At 44.2% G+C, this 16,399-nt stretch overlaps 1 long non-coding RNA gene across 1 annotated transcript; it reads right to left on the bottom strand.

Annotated features, from left to right (window-relative positions):
• Positions 1 to 1,584: 1,584 nt before the first annotated feature.
• On the bottom strand, positions 1,585 to 7,418 carry LOC117151496. The gene is made up of 2 exons (XR_004461484.1): positions 6,415 to 7,418; positions 1,585 to 5,563 (listed from the first exon to the last, which is right to left on the bottom strand). It is a non-coding gene; the product is annotated as an uncharacterized LOC117151496 (long non-coding RNA).
• Positions 7,419 to 16,399: the final 8,981 nt, after the last annotated feature.

The raw sequence follows: 16,399 nt of genomic DNA, 5'->3' as shown, positions 1-16,399 counted from the left end.
GCTCGAACGTTTTGCATTATGCATGCCGCAATCCCACCCGATTACACCACAACGACGTTTAAATGTTCGTATCGTTTCCCGCTTCGTGGCTCCTCCATAACATCCTCGATACGCACAATTCACTTTTATCGCTAAATACTTTTGATCATTATCGATTGGGAGTATTCGAAGAATACAGCTAGAAAGAACGAAAGTTCAAAGTCTATAAATAAAGCGTAGGAAAAATAAGTTGTAAAATAGAAAGGAAACTTTATTTTCATCGGTGTATAGACAGGCTTTTCTCGTAACGGCACGTTCGTTCACGCGTGCTCGTAGCTCGCATAAACTCTTACGCGTGGTTGCAATAGCACGACAGCACGCTTGCGTCAGTGTGTACTCCGTTGCGTGCGTAGCCAACGATGAGATGCACGCGTATGTGTGCGATCACGCAAACGTTAGAGACGCGTACAACCACGCACCAAGTATAAGTAGGCCACGGTGCTTTCACACGATAAGACCTTATCAGAATGTACGCATGCGACTTTGCCTCTATCGTATTTTCCTCTGCCTCCTGCCTCTCTTTGCGTTTCCGTCCCCAGTTTTCCTTTCTCTCTCTCTCTCTCTCTCTCTCTCTCTCTCTCTCTCTCTCTCTCTCTCTCTCTCTCTCTCTCTCTCTCTCTCTCTCTCTCTCTCTCTCTCTCTCTCTCTCTCTCTCTCTCTCTCTCTCTCTCTCTCTCTCTCTCTCTCTCTCTCTCTCTCTCTCTCTCTCTCTCTCTCTCTCTCTCTCTCTCTCTCTCTCTCTCTCTCTCTCTCTCTCTCTCTCTCTCTCTCTCTCTCTCTCTCTCTCTCTCTCTCTCTCTCTCTCTCTCTCTCTCTCTCTCTCTCTCTCTCTCTCTCTCTCTCTCTCTCTCTCTCTCTCTCTCTCTCTCTCTCTCTCTCTCTCTCTCTCTCTCTCTCTCTCTCTCTCTCTCTCTCTCTCTCTCTCTCTCTCTCTCTCTCTCTCTCTCTCTCTCTCTCTCTCTCTCTCTCTCTCTCTCTCTCTCTCTCTCTCTCTTTTTTATATTCGATTCTCCTATTCTTACTTCTGCGTATTTCCTTCCTCTTGCCTCTTGCTCTTTCCTCCTTTCCTTACCGGCACGTATTTTACGATCTCAATCCCACCACTTGTCCCCAAGCGCTTTTTTCTACTTGAAAGAAGAATTCGAAACAGATTTCATTCTTTATCGATCTTGACAGCTGACGAACAAAAATATTGGCGTAAGACCAGGCTTCTTTGTACAATCTTATGTAAATCTGACAAACTTATAATCTTTTACTTAATTTTTATTGCAAAATATAACCTTGAAGTCTAAAGTTCAACCAATCGAGGACCAAACTAAACGTAACAAGATTGGAAAATAAAAATATAAATAACTTGCGTTATCGTTTTCTCAAGATACGAAAAACGTACTAAAACAATTCATAAGAACTGGCTACTATGTATAGAAAGCAGAGGCGCAAATAGATAACCTTGATTTAACAGAGATAAAACTAATAGTTAGTTGGTAAATTAACTAGAACAAAAGGAGACGTACGAACATGGGTCGGGAAGAAACTGAAGAAACGATAATTTCAAAACCTATATTTCGCGATACCTGAAACATTAAATAGAAATCGTTTGTCGTAAAGATTATAATTGAATAATATACATTAACGTTCTTTCGCCAAAAACAGCTAAATATAGCAAAAAATTAACAAAGATGATTGTTCGATGACAATGTTTGTCTCCTATTTCTCCTACATTTCCACTTTCTTCGGCGCTTATCCCAGCAATGTGTTTCAATGTCACGTCCTTTTCTTCGTCGGCGCTCTTTAGTTTCTACCCTCACCCAGCTGCATGCACGATGGAACCCTTCCCACGCACGGAAACGAAGGATTGTAAAGGCTGCGACCGCGTGAATGAAAGCATCCTGAAACGAGGCTCTCGTTTCCTTCTTCGCTCCCTTCTTTGCTCCCTTTCCTCAAGATCGTTAGGCAATGCGAGCAATACGCTTCGAAAAGAGTCGAGATACGCTCGACGCAAGATTCAGCTCGATTCCGCTCAACGTTCGTCTTTGCGAATCAGTTTATTAAAATACCGACCAAGTAACGTCGATACTGTGGCGCGATCAGCCTTTGGTATTTACGATATACAGAAAAATGGACATAATTCTTTCGTTATCGTCGAAACGTATCGAATATCTTTGTTTCTTCGACAAGCACGGGGAGAAAATGCCAGACGCGATGAAACTTTACGTAATCGTGTAATGATCTAGCTATCTGTAATAAGATAACGTGATATTTAGCAAATTCTATAAAATTATTGCTTTTGACATCGATTAGATACACGGTGTTGTGCAACTAAACGTCGAATCGGTTCTCTTGTTCTGATTCAGCTCGCTGTGATCATTTTCGTATCATATGGAATTGTTTCTCGGAAATAATTATCAACTTGAATCATAAATCTAGATATTTATCTTTGTTGGAAGGAAAAAAATGGTGCACCGATGAGGAAGCGATTACATACATTACATATATATATATATATGTATATATATATTTAAAGAATCTAGTTTATTTGAATAAACTGTATTACACAATTATATAATATTCCTTTTCTGCAAGAGAGAAGCTCTCGAAAACAACGACCTTTTCTACGTTACTTCACAGCGAAAAGCAGAAAGGGTCCATTATCTGTAACCGATTTAATAAAAAATTGATTTTGTTTCGTAGATGCTTATCTACCTTCGGAATCTTTATTATAACTCATTTACGCAATCGTGCAATTACTGTTGATTTATTGTTATTTGCTGCTAATCCTTTTTTTACTTTGTCACAAACCTGATATCAAGGGGTCTTCGCCCACGAATAAATAAATAAATAATTAATCGATTAAACTTTGAGATTTTACCCTGCTTCCGTGCGTCTTAATTGTAAAGAATAAATTATCGAATAAGAAACGGTCGATGTATGGCCCATATGCACGTAGATCGTTCTTATATCATTTATATTTGTAATTCGTTATTCAGAGCCGACAATGCAAATTGAAGATCTAACGATGATATATTTTGCTGGCAAATCAAGGTACAAGAGTCGAATGCGATTGAAGCTCTCTTGACGTTTTGGTGTTTAAAAGATCTGACGGCGTGGCAGAGGTTAGCAAAACATTCGAAAATAATTTACGGAGCTGCAAATGACAATAAGGAAGAGCACTTTCGAGAGTGGCATTCGGTGCTGAGAAAATTCTCTTTTGTGAACGGGTTATATCCAGAGCGTAGCGACGAAACGAGCTTATTCCAGAAACGGTCGATCCGTCGTTAACCCTTATTTATACCTGCTTGTATAATTAACGTTTACGACGTTTCCCGTTTACCGAAGACGGAGAGTTTTAACCTCGGCGGAATTATTGCTTGACAGAGTGTTTCTTGCCTTTCGTACTTCATTGACGCGTTTATGTGCTTGCGAACTGGTTGCGACGAATTCGGGCGAAGGGAAGAGTTTAAGGTCGAGCAAAATCGCTTCGAGAAATTTCCTTTCAAGGTTGCGTCTTTACAGAAGTGTTAAGACTCTCCGAGAGTTGTTTTTGCTGTGCTCGGTGATAACGATAACTGCCCTAAATCGTACCGATAAACATTTCCTAGCAATAATTAGATTTTATTTTTCCACTATGGATATAGCGTCTCACGAAGGTGCTTGTACTTGAACACCTGTAGAAACATTTTACGAATTTATTAAGCCAACTATATAACAATCTTTTTATCACTGCCAATAATAGAACACGATTATTATTACTATTACGCGTATCGAGTTTAAAAGTACCCGAAAATCTGGCGTATACCTGACAGGGGTAATCAAAGTATTTCGAACAGTCGATTATTCATTAAATTAATAATCCACGATATTTAGTGAAACGATCTTCCACACTAATGAAAGATAACGCGATATGGAATAATAGTTTGAATTTTGTCAACTTCAATCGTATAACGTGCTAAGATAATTTAACCGATGTAAAGATTCACGGTACGAGAACGAATCTATCGCGATGAATTTTGACAAGCATCGACGGGAGAAGAGGTACAATTTTCTCCGGCAAATACGTCCCTGGATCGCATCGACGTGTTAACTCGTTGTACAAACAACAATGTAAAGACCTTGAGACCGCAGTGGTGCAAGGCATCGAATGTAAAACGTTCACATAACGTTATGACATTACATAATGATCTGTAATGCCACTGCAATGCCGCGTCTGGCGTGCTCGACGACTAGATGAGAGATCAGGATCGTCTAGAAAAAAGGCAAAAAAAAAGTGCGTGTGGGATTTAACGATGTGTCAGTCAAGGTAACGAAAGATCGGCCGATACGTTTATCGTTGTTATTCGTTTATCGTATCGCGGTCGACCCTCGGTCGGAACAATTACCAATTAACGCGAGGCGCCATTCCACTGAATCCAAGCCAGAAGAAATTCTACAAAATCTCGCTCAACCGTTAGACGCGCTACTACACTGCCTGCTAACGCTTTCCACGTGTCGATCGTGTTACAACACTTTTAAATGCTGAGCAAACACCTTTTTATCTCGGTGTAATCGACAATATTCCGGATAGACGTGAAAACACCATGACCGATATGTTCAACGTTCCTGGCGAGTAGCTTGGAAAACTTTTTGTTCTACGTGATGTTATTCTGCCCGTCTTTGTTGATCGTCGGTCGGAACTTTTCCGTTCTAAAGTCTAGGAAGCAACGAATAAAGCTAGATTCGCGCAACGACGACAGTGCAGCCAAAGCCCTCGCACGCATCTAGTTACATTAGAAATTTCAAATAAGAAAGTACATTTATCTTCTTTTAAGCCAGATAGCCTGTCTCGTAAGTCGTTTACACGACTTTTGCCAGATCGTTGATTCAAACGACGAGGTGAATGTAAGGTACTTTTTGTACACCCAGAGATTTCACGTTAATCTAGTAATCTGATTGTATACGCGTAGACGGTCCGTGTATCATTCGCACATAATTTGCCGGTGTCAGTTCTAGATTCACGTACAATCGCGTAACAAATCATACATTAACAAGATGACTATCAGGATGAAAATTCCGCGAAGTAACATTTATCTGCAATCAGGTTCGCTATTTTTCACGAAAGACTCGTTTCAAGTCTCGTTGTACACAGTTCGCACTCGATACCGAGATTGCATCATCTTTGCTGTTCGCGTCGATTTTTTTCCTCGTTTTCTCTCGCAACCAGTCAACTATTGTTTCCCGAAGCTACCGTTCTATTCAGGAATACGTTTATTTTTTTCCTTTGCTCCGAGCGAAACAGAGGACTCGATGCGTACGCGCGTGGACGTAAACGCGCGCTCACGCGGATCTGCGTTTTCCGCTTTGGAAAGTCGACGGCTTCCTGCTATTATCCGAGCACGTCCATGGAAAAAGGACTGTTATCAGCCGTCGTTAACTCTAACTCGACGTTGAAAGATTCGTCACGAACCGCCGTGTGTATACCTCGGTTCTTTTCATACGCGATTGTACGGCCTGCGTCTCGACGTACAGTTCCGCGGAATCGCCGCCATGCCTGCAAAAATCACCGATACGATAACGACCACGAGGACATCGTGAAATTCCCAATTGCGTAAGAAACGATCGTATCGGACGTTCCTTCGGCTTCCTTCCTTCGCTAGGAGCTTTTATGAAACCGCTTTTCGTGTTTCTCCGTCCGGCCACTTGAGACGCTAATTTAGAAAATTATACGACGAAACGTATCGGGCAACGATGCAACAGACGCGCATTTCTGTGTACAACTGTACGTGCAAAGTAGAAGGTTACCGCATGACATCAGCCTACTCTATTGCTACACTCTATTACTTCGTTGCCCGCGATGATAGCACAGCCGAGTTTTCTTCTGCTACCGACGATAGTTGAGATGCTCGGAGAGTAACGGATGTCACGCAAGACACGATCAACGACAAAGCGGATCGATTTTAAGCGTAATCCATTAGCGTAGTCGCGAATACGTAGATACTCCGCCAGTGATGCGAATGAAGGGTCCGGTAAAGGGTCCGAATCGAAAAATGACGGAACACATGGGAATGTGCGGGCATACGCGTGCGAATGGATCAATTTTACTCGTGCGCTTTGTGCGAAATGTAAATGCATGGAACAGGTTGAATGGATAGAAATATGACGTAACAGATGCAAGTACAATACCGGTATACTAAGAATCGTTTTACGACTCGAAACGAATTTATGAATAATAATTTAGTCGGCTGGATGGTAAAATGTTCAGCTATTTGGTTATTTTTTACCGCGAGCGAAGAATGAAACAATGTCTTGTTGTCGTTGTGGAAAAAAGAGCATTTAGCATGACAGAAACGATACGTAATTTCGCAAACAACGAAAACCAAGTGCATAAATAGATGTACCCACCTGTCTGCTAGCTATTATTAGAACGTTTGAGAAAACAGGCATTCCACTTTATCTAGAAAGAAGCAATTTCATGCGTGCGTTCTTACGTTCCAATTCGCTCAGGCATTGCATCGAACAAATCGCGCATGTCTTTTGATATGTAAATGCACGTGTAAGGTGCAACTAATTTTATTTTGCAAAATGTTTGATAAATAATTGCTACAAATTGATCGTCGAACAAGAAAAATGTATTATCTCGAAGTAAATAATAAATCAATAACATCGACGTACCACGTCTCTCGCACGATATCGTAAGCGACGGGGTTATCGTTGTACTCGAAATTCCATGAGAATTTTAATACCAGTAGTAGATACAGAGTATTATTATAGTAGATGGAAAGTACTCGTAGGTAGAAAACAACGAAGATCGATTCATCTGCGTCGAAAGTTCGTAAAACAACGACCTAGAGTGACACTATGGATCTCCTTAAAATTTTATCAAACGACGCGTCCACGATAATGCAAAAATACCTATCAATGTTAGCACTCTCTGCATACGCTTACACAACCTTGTTCTGATTTTAGACCGAGCCGTATCTTTCCACGGAGAAGCATAAGCATTTTTTCATTAGCTACTGCGATACTTATCGTGGCATTGCGCGACAATTAGAAGAATCTCTCTCGTTTCGTTCCAGTCTTCTCGTTGCTGCACGCCAGTTCCTGGACCGCGGATTCTATTAAGCGAGCGTAATTTTCATGCCGTCCATATGCGAATGTATAATTAAATTTCCCAGGTAGAAGTATTATGCTAAACTTTGTAATCAATTACGAGAGACCGAGACAGAGATACCTCGAGCAGGAAGACAAAGCGCCATAAATGACGTAAGTTCGCTCAGACGATCGAAGTAGGATGGAAAGGTTTTTTCCTCGAATCCTAATGGGGCGCGGCCGTTTCGCGAGACTCGAAGAAGAGCTTGTTTTTCTCATTTTCCAAATCATCGAATCGCTAGGTTACGAAACCAACGGACAATTAATTCGAAGCATTTCCTGCAAAGGACACTGGATATTCCCGCCCCCAAATTATCGGGTACTTGCTAATTTTAAACATAATCTTCGTTACATTAGATCTATAATAACATGTTTAAAAGGTTCATTTTTCTTATACCATTAATAAGTATCCATTTTGTAGTTACGACATCCATTTATCTTTATTCTAAGTGCGTTACATACGTATGTAACATACGTACGTAGAAGTGTGTGTTATGCAATCTTGAACGATGTTTAGACCGATAACAAGATTTTTTACAAATTTTTGGAAAAATTTGCAGCTTTGTAACGATCTACTTTATAAATAAAACTATGATCGGTTTTACTCGTGAACTTTAGACGTACCGAAAGAATTGCAGATAGGTATTTAGTATTTCAAATATATTGCCAGAAAGCCCACCTATTATTATCTTCGAATTACGAACATTTACTAACGAGGCTTTCGTCGACCAAACGCTTATCTACCAAACGAAGCTCGTGTGTGACGTTTGCGAAAATAACGTACAACGAGTAAGCGCAACGAGTAACGATACCAGATATGCAATTAAGCAAACAAACAAATTGATTATTTTTATCGATTCCGAAGGACGGGTCGAAATAACGTCGACGACGATCGATCGATTCTGTAATACCTCTTTTAAATCTCTCGTATCTGCGGCGAATCATTATGCAATTAAAGCAAGAGAATTTATCGATGACGTTGAGCGCATACTTGTATATTCGCGATCGAGCATGAGTATCGACATACCGGTAGAAAATCGTGCCCAAGAAATCGTCCAAGATGAGTACGACTAGTTGTTAACTGTGTGCGCAAGTTGTAACGATCGAGGAGGCAACCTTGAAACTGGCCACCACCTCCTGGCTTCGTCACCTCTATCACCTACACCAGCGTCGCGTAATGTGCATCGGTGTTCGAACTACCGGTCGGTAGCAACTAGCGGTAGCAACAAGAGCAAGCATCACCGACGCGCGTTCGCCGTCTCTTCCGAGGCAGCAACGATGGAAGCTCGACAGGCAACGATTCAGCAACGAAGCGTGCAGCATCGACTAGAAGAGAATGAGAGGAGAAAGGGAGGGCCCGTATCGTTGGAACGACCAAAGAAAGATCCCTCCCTTTCCTTTCCTTTTCCTACGACTCCTCCTCCTCCACTTCCTTCGCCGTCCATCGCAGCCCTCTCGCGCGTTCACCCTCTCTCTCTTTCTCTTCCTGCGTCCTCGCGCGCTTTCTTGCTTCACCCTCCGTCACGGGAAGCAAACCGGATTCGCAATAAAACGAGTCACCTCGAAATATACGAGACCAACGAGGATCTAACCTATACGGTCAAACTGGATCTCCGTCTTTCTATTTCTCATTCTGCATTCTCCTTCCCTATCTCTCTCTCTCTCCCCCCCCCTCTCACTCTTCGACATTCTCACTCGTTCTCTCTTTCGACACTCTCCTTCTCTCTTTCTCCCTCTTTCTTCTCTCGTCCCCCTTTTCATCCCGTTCCGTTGCACCTTCGTCCCCGCTTCTCCCTTCCCTTTTCACGGTTTTCTTCTCTCTTTCTTTCTCGTTTCGCTGAAACTTCTTTCCCCTTCTGGTTCGATTCGAGTGAAAGGGACAAGGAAAGAAGGAATAGCTAGAGCTGCGTCGCGTCGTGTTGTGAGAAAGGTGCAAGTACGACGGTCGGCGACCATCTCATGGGACGAGGTAGCAGTAAGGAGAGTTAGAAAGGAGAGTCCGACAGTGGGAGAGAGAAGGAGAGAGAAATGGACGGAGAAAAAGACGGAGCGAAGGAGTTAGGAGTAGGGTGAGACCGTCTCACGAAAGAGACCAAGCGGTCCAAGGGTGTTGTTCCATAATTTCTGTGCATAGTGCCGTGTCAACGGAATTTCTGTTCTTTTACGTTGCCTGTGACAGAAGGAGACTGATACTTTCGCGCGTGCCGTTCCAACTATGTATATAACTATATATAACGTATACACGTTCGTAAAGAATTACGTCGAGCGACAGACTGCGTTGAGCAACGTTCATAGAAGATTATGTATTGCGTGAAATATCAAATCGCGGACGCAACAGTTAGAAATTGTAAGCATGGAAATGGTGGCTGCGGGGAAACGATATCGCACCAAAGACCTTTCGATTCAACCGTGGTAAAGAGTTGAATTCGTTTTACCGGTCGACAACGACGCGACGACTGGAGTAGGCTGTCCTAATTATACATATACCGTCGCATGAGTCAGGCGAGGAAAAGAATTTCTAAGGTGATAAGATTGTGCAGATAGCGAGAGAAATGTTTGCTCACCACCTATGTACATGGTCGACGTTAGTAGTTTATAGTTACGAGTCTCTGTCACGACTTTCAACTAGACGAATTCAATGTAGAAAGCAACGGCAAGATAGAAGTTCACCAAGCAATTTGCGCGGCATCTGTCGGCTTTTCCTCCATTGGCTATACGATGAAACGAAGAATACTACGCTGTGATAAATAACGAGCAAGACGAATGCAAATTAAGCAAAAACCGAAGGAAACGAATAATAGCAAAACGCAGATCTCGATGGTACAGTGGAAAACAAAGAAGAAATTGCGAAAAAAATAGCAGAGCGTTTAATTGCATGCGTGCCGAGGTCGAACAGGACCTTGCAACTTTTCTCTCTTTTCTTCGTTCTTCTTTCTCTCTCACTTCCTTTTTCCCCTCCACTTCCTTCTATCTTTCGCACGTAATGATAAACAGCCGAGTGTTCCCTGTAACGATTACGCAAGGCGTTTGGCCTTCTCGACGCGCTTTTAATTTAGACCGCACCATAAATAAATAAATAGTATCGAGCTCGATAACTCGACGCCAGGCGGTAACGGGCCGAGTCCACGAGACTGCGCGCGAATTAATTAATTTCTCGCAATTACGCCGACGTAGATAGCACGGGTAAATATTTAACGTAACGTACGACGGCTTCTTGGAAGAGAAAGAAAGATAGGAAAAAGAACGGAGAAAGAGTTTGCCTTTTACGTTTTTACGTTCGTTCGTTCGAAAAATCGTCGTCAATTTTTCGATAATCAACGTCAAATAATGGATCGCGTGAACGATGATTAACCTGACATTTAACGTTGATACACCTCCGGGAAACGCATCGCTACCGCTCGGATTTCTTTTTATCGACTGTCGAAACGATTGAACGTTGGATTCAATTGATTAAGACGGCGTTACCGAGTTACCACGCTCATATTTGTCCAAAAGGTCATCGATTTCTCATCGATTAGCGACTAAATTATTAAGCGAGAGGATGACATTTTTAACGCAGGTGGAACACAGTAACGGGCCTGTTCAACGTCTTCCAGCGCCTACTATTAAATCACGAAATAAATCGAACGAGGCCGACGACAGTTCGTACAACTCGAACAAAGCAACGTACTGACATTTTCACGTTATTCCGGCTCCGATTATTTTATTTCAAGGCTCCCTCGATCTTTGCTTTTTGTTATAGCCGCAAGTACTTTATTCGATCGAAGAAATCGAATTAACACGTATGTCATACGACTTACTCGTGATTAACGATAGATCTACCAGGGGCAGCATGGAGGTCATCGATGATTTAAATTAAATAAGCAGTCTATTCGTACAGTTTTCAATATTCGTAATTACGCTGACGCCAAGTACTAAATGCTCTAGAAAATGCTGTAACAATGTTGGTTGTTGTAGTCTGTATACCCCTGGATCGAGGGTACACGCGGCATTACATATATGTAGGAACACGCTAATGTAATCACTCCTTTAAACAAAAGCATTCGACTCGATTGTTTCTCGTATCGTAGACACAGATGGCACGACTAAAAGATACAAACTTACTTACGTATTTGCTAGTAATTTTTCACAAATTAACGTTGAAATGTACTCGTGATGTATATCGTTGAATTCATCTCATGAAATGTATAATAAAGTGACGACAGTAACAACAGCTCCGTTTAAAAAAATTACGTCGTTATTAAAACAACATGTATATAATGTAATAACAATGAAAATAAAAATCAAAATGTTATACGAACAACAAAGCTACCAAATCAAAATGACCGGTACCAGATCTTTTTATCCCCGGTTAGAAAGCATGCAAGTATTTTTATTAATATTAGCGTTTACCGTTATCGAGATAGGAACATAATCACATATACTTGGATAGTTTCGCATCGTTTTAATTTTAACCGATTGTATATTACATACACGTAATATAGCAAGTAGCTACGTATTAGTCGGTAGTAATAGCGTTGAGTTTCTTCCATGAAAGAAACACCGACTTTCGTATAAAATATTCTCTTGCATTTACGATACTTAAGAATATAGCGCGTATATATGTTTAAATCGGGCATACTATATACGCATCTTACAAAATCTTACGTACGATGCTAATAAAATAAGCGACAACGTTCGCACGTTATACGTAAAACATGCAAAATTCGTCCGACAGTCAACGTGTTAATACGGTCGGACTATGTTTCGTGGCGAGAAAGAGCATAGGAAGAGTTTATCGCGGCGAGGAGCTGAACGCAACACATATCGCATCAGCTGTTTCTCGACCTCCTTTCGGAGCGTCCCCCGAGCGAAATTCGTCTACCGCTCTAAGTATAGCCAGCCGCTGCGCTGCCGTAATCTCCGGACGCGTGCACATCGTTGACCGAATCTACGAATGGCATTAGCTGCGGGTACGCCTGTCCCCTGCTATCTGGCTAGAGAAAGAGGAACGACGAAACAATCGCATACCTGGTGCACCGACTCGAATTCAAGCCACACCAGTCGGCCATGAAATTCTTTCGAAGAATGTTTATAAATAGTCCGAATGAAAAGTAAAACGTTCACGAGCTAAAGCTTTCGTTAATGAAACGAACGCGCGGCGTACAGACGGCTGACACGAATCGCAACAATGAATGAAAAAACGTCGCTGAAAAGCTTCCGCTCGTTTTTCGTAGACCCGGTTCGCAATAACGAGAGTTTCCTTGCAACTTTTACGATGCTTCGTGTCGCGTAATTATCGATTCGAAGCAACTACCGCGCAAAGCTGCGAATGGACCATCGGACCATTCTAAAAAATTCGAATTGCAGCATAAGTAAGCAAGCGAGTCTTTTGTAAACGATCGAAGCATGGAACGGACCGTGTACAAACGGACAAATAAGCGGAACCGGTTAATCCGACGATAAGAGCGGTTAAAGATGCTCGTGTCACGAGCTAAACTCGTAATCAAAGTAAACGCGGAGGAAGCTCGAAGCAGTAGGTGTTTACCAGCGAGTCATTCAAGCATTTCACTATCGATCACGGCTGAAAGCGTTTCCGATGCATAACTAGAGCAACGACATAATTCTTCGGATGAAAAAGAGTACGCGCGACGGTCGCGCGCTCGAACCGATTGGATGAAACGGCCGGTCGCGGGCCATACGTTCTTAAATGGGAAGAAAGCACGTGGGAGTGATAGGTGAACGAAAGGAGAATAGGTACGTGTTGGAAGGTCGGCGAAAGAAACGAGAGAGCGATCTGGAGCCTAGAGAGGGATTTACAGGAAGGAGGAAGGGGAAGGAAGAAGGGAGGCGGTGAAAACATAACGTTCTATCTGCTCGGTTCGCGAGAGACTGAAGAGACGCGCAAGCGCGTTTGCTCGTTCGCATAGACCAGAGGATCGAGGCGGAGTGAGAAAAGAAGCGGGAAAGACAAAGAGTGGGAGTGGGACGGATCGAGGGAGGGCAGTGAAAAGCAAAAGATAAAGTTTCAGCCGGTGATAAAGAAAGACAGAATAATAGAGGGAACGGGACAGAGATTACAGAGATAGACATGGTGGACACAGGAGGAAAAGGCTCACGGGAGGACGCACAGAAAGAACGGAAACGTTGGGTCGCAAAAGACGGGGTGAGAGAGCTCGGGTCGTAGGGAAGAGGAGGAAGGAAATGAAACGAAATGAAAGAAAGAAAAAAAAGAAAGGGTAAAAGAAAGAACGAAAGAACGAAGGAAGGAAAGAAAAGGAGAGGCGCGCAAGGGTCTGCGAAGCTCTCTCGCTCCATTCTTACGTATTACGTGCACGAGCACGAGCGGAGCCTTGTATTACACCATTATCGTGACAAAGAAACTCGCTATTCGGCCGCATCCGAGCGACGAGGACGAGAATAAAGAGTATAGAGTGGTTGCGATTTTCGCGTGTGCGTTCGTACGTGTGCACACTACCGAACGATATGGACATATGCGCGCGTCTAGACGGAGAAACGAGAAAGAAAAGATGAAAAACAGAGAAAGAGAAAAGGAGAACGTAGAAGGGAGTGAGACAGGGTGGGCGGCGAGAGGGGGAGCGGGCGGGGAGGGCGGCAGGGAGAGAGAGAGAGAGGAAGAGAAGAAGACGGAAGAAACGAAGACAGACGAAGTCTGTACTCTTATCGTACGACAGTTCGTGCATGTGCATCGAGGAACACAAACATACAGGTTCCACACGTGAATCGTGGCGCGCGTACTTGCACACAATGTTGAGTAACATAAATGTGCACGGAAGGAGCAACACCTCACAAACGCGGCCTAGGCAAGAGAGCTATTTGTAATGTAATAGTGAGAGCACCAGTGGGGAAAGGGAGAGTGGAGGAAGGTGGTGGTAGGTGGTGGGGCAATGGTGGGAGGAAAGAGTAAGCGTAGGAAAAAGATAGATAGAGGGAGAGCGAGTAAGAGAGGAAGAGAGAAGAGAAGAGGTGCCACTCGACGAGGAACCAATACTACGGTCCCTTTACGAACGAACTCACGAGGCTCGCGAGGCCTCCTCTCTAGCGTGAGTATTCCGCCGGGAGTTCTCGAGAGAGAGAGAACCGTGCTTTTCGGACCCTCAACCCTTTCTGGGCTCGTCTGTAAGCCACGGGGCCCACCTGGCCTCTTCTCTACCACCACCACCACCACCACCACCGCAGAGTCACTACTACCACAGTTACCATCGTCGTCACTGTCACCGTCCTGCCACGCTCCGATCAGTGGACGGTATATACGCACTCGTTTCAAGCGGAATTCGTGTACCACCACTACTATCGGATCGCATCAACCACCACCATCGTAACCACCACCACTACCACCACTACCACCACTACCATCACCACCACCACCATCACTACCACCACCACCACCGTAGTCACTCGTCGACTGCCCAGTCTACCTCTCTTCGCGTTTACCTAGGACCAGCCAGAGAAAGAGAAAGAGAGAGAAAAAGCGAAGTATCGTACGCAGAACGGAGATAGAGGTAGAGATAGAGATAGACGGATAGTCAGAGAGACAGAGAGAAAGGGAGAGAGTAAGAGAGAGAGAGAGAGAGAGGGACAAGAGAGAGAGAGGGAGGGAAAAGAGAGCGAGAGGGGGGAGAAAGAGGAAAAGAGAAAGAAGGAAAGAGTGAGAGAGCGTGAACAGCACAGAGAGTAAGAGAGGGTCTCGGGTTTGCGCAAAAGTTACGACGGAGCGAGGAGCAGTGAGACACACCGCGGAGACCGGAAGAGACCCTCTCTCCCTGAAGAAGTTCTCCGGCGAAGTGAGAAAGAGAGAGAGATCACGCGCGAAAAACATACATCGTGTCGATCGAACGTGTCGTTTCTGTGTATGACGTGCGTGTGTGCAACGCGTGTGTAGTGAGACAAATTTCGTGAAAGTCAACGACGACATTGTTAACGTTTCGTTTCTATCGGTGATCGTGCTCACGATCATCGTCGTTGTCATTGTTGTCGTGGTCGTCGTAGTCGTTGTCGTGGTCGTGGTCGTGGTCGTGATCGTTGCCGTCGTTCGCCGCGAGTCTTCGTCGGGAGGCCACGTGGCCTCTGGTTGCTCCTATCTACCGGATTTCCATGGGACTGTGCCGACACGATCGGACATCGTCCGCACCGTGAATTTTCTCCGGCTTTTTATTATATCGTGGTATCTGAAAACGAGTGGCACAACACGTCGTTATCAGTGCGATCCGAGTGCGCGTTCCTGCCGAACGAAAACACCGGACACGTGCTCATCCGCACGTGCTTTCGTCGACGCACGTGCTCTTTAGGCAAGTCCGGTGTCGTATATTAAACGAGCTTTTCGGGGATTTCAGAAGAATGTCAACGGTTTAAGCGGATCGCGGTTGTGCATCGTCGGCATCGATACGACGATATTTAAAATCGCAAGAATTGGAACTGTGACACAGGGAAAGCGAGAGAGAGAGGGAGAGACAGAGAGAGAAAGAGAGAAAGAGAGAAATAGAGAGAAAGGGGGAAAGAAAGGAAGAAATAAAGAGGGAGATAGCCGAGACAGCTGGGGAAATTGTGAAATCGTGAAAGGATCGGAGCGAAAGGAAGAGAAAGGAAGGGAAAGGTGGAGAAAGGAGAAAGAAGAAGGTGGAAAGGAGGAAAGGAAGAAGAAGAAGAAGAAGAAGAAGAAGCTTCGGAAGAGCAAAGAGCGAGACTCGGTGCTTGGTTGCCGCTTACGTACCAAGCAAGAGCGGGCTGCGTTGTGTAAGAGCTGAAAGTAAAAGTTGAAACCGCCGAGTTGGGCTCGCGGGAGCGCGTGCGGAGCGCGCTAAAATCCGATCCTGTCTCGTAGGCTGGGCATAGCCGAATATCTCTGCCTCTCTCTCTCTGTCTTTCTCTCGGTGGCTTTCGGATTTGGTCCCACCTTCGAGCTGTTTCTCTTGGACGTGTCTCCTAAGCGAGAGTCGATCGCGGGCACCATTCCCGCGGAAGGAACACGGTGATTGTCGGGAACTCGAACAGTGGAACGCACGAAACGGAACGAAACGAAACGAAACGAAACGAGACGAGACGGAAAACGGGAGCAAGAAAAGAAGTGTGCAATTGTGTAACAACATTTCTAGTCCGCTGCTTCGTGAAATCTGTGTCTAATTCCGATTAGACGACGCTGGTGCACGCCGACGCGAACTCTCGGTTTGGTCTCTCCCGCGACGAAAACAGGTGAAAGAGCGCGCATACGGTGAACGCGTTCGATCACAATCGTTGCCCG

Source organism: Bombus impatiens, unplaced genomic scaffold, assembly GCF_000188095.3.
Source record: "Bombus impatiens unplaced genomic scaffold, BIMP_2.2 scf_0235, whole genome shotgun sequence".
Taxonomy (NCBI): Eukaryota; Metazoa; Arthropoda; class Insecta; order Hymenoptera; family Apidae; genus Bombus; species Bombus impatiens.
Note: the sequence above shows the minus strand (reverse complement) of the source record. Positions and strands in the feature narration are given on the sequence as shown.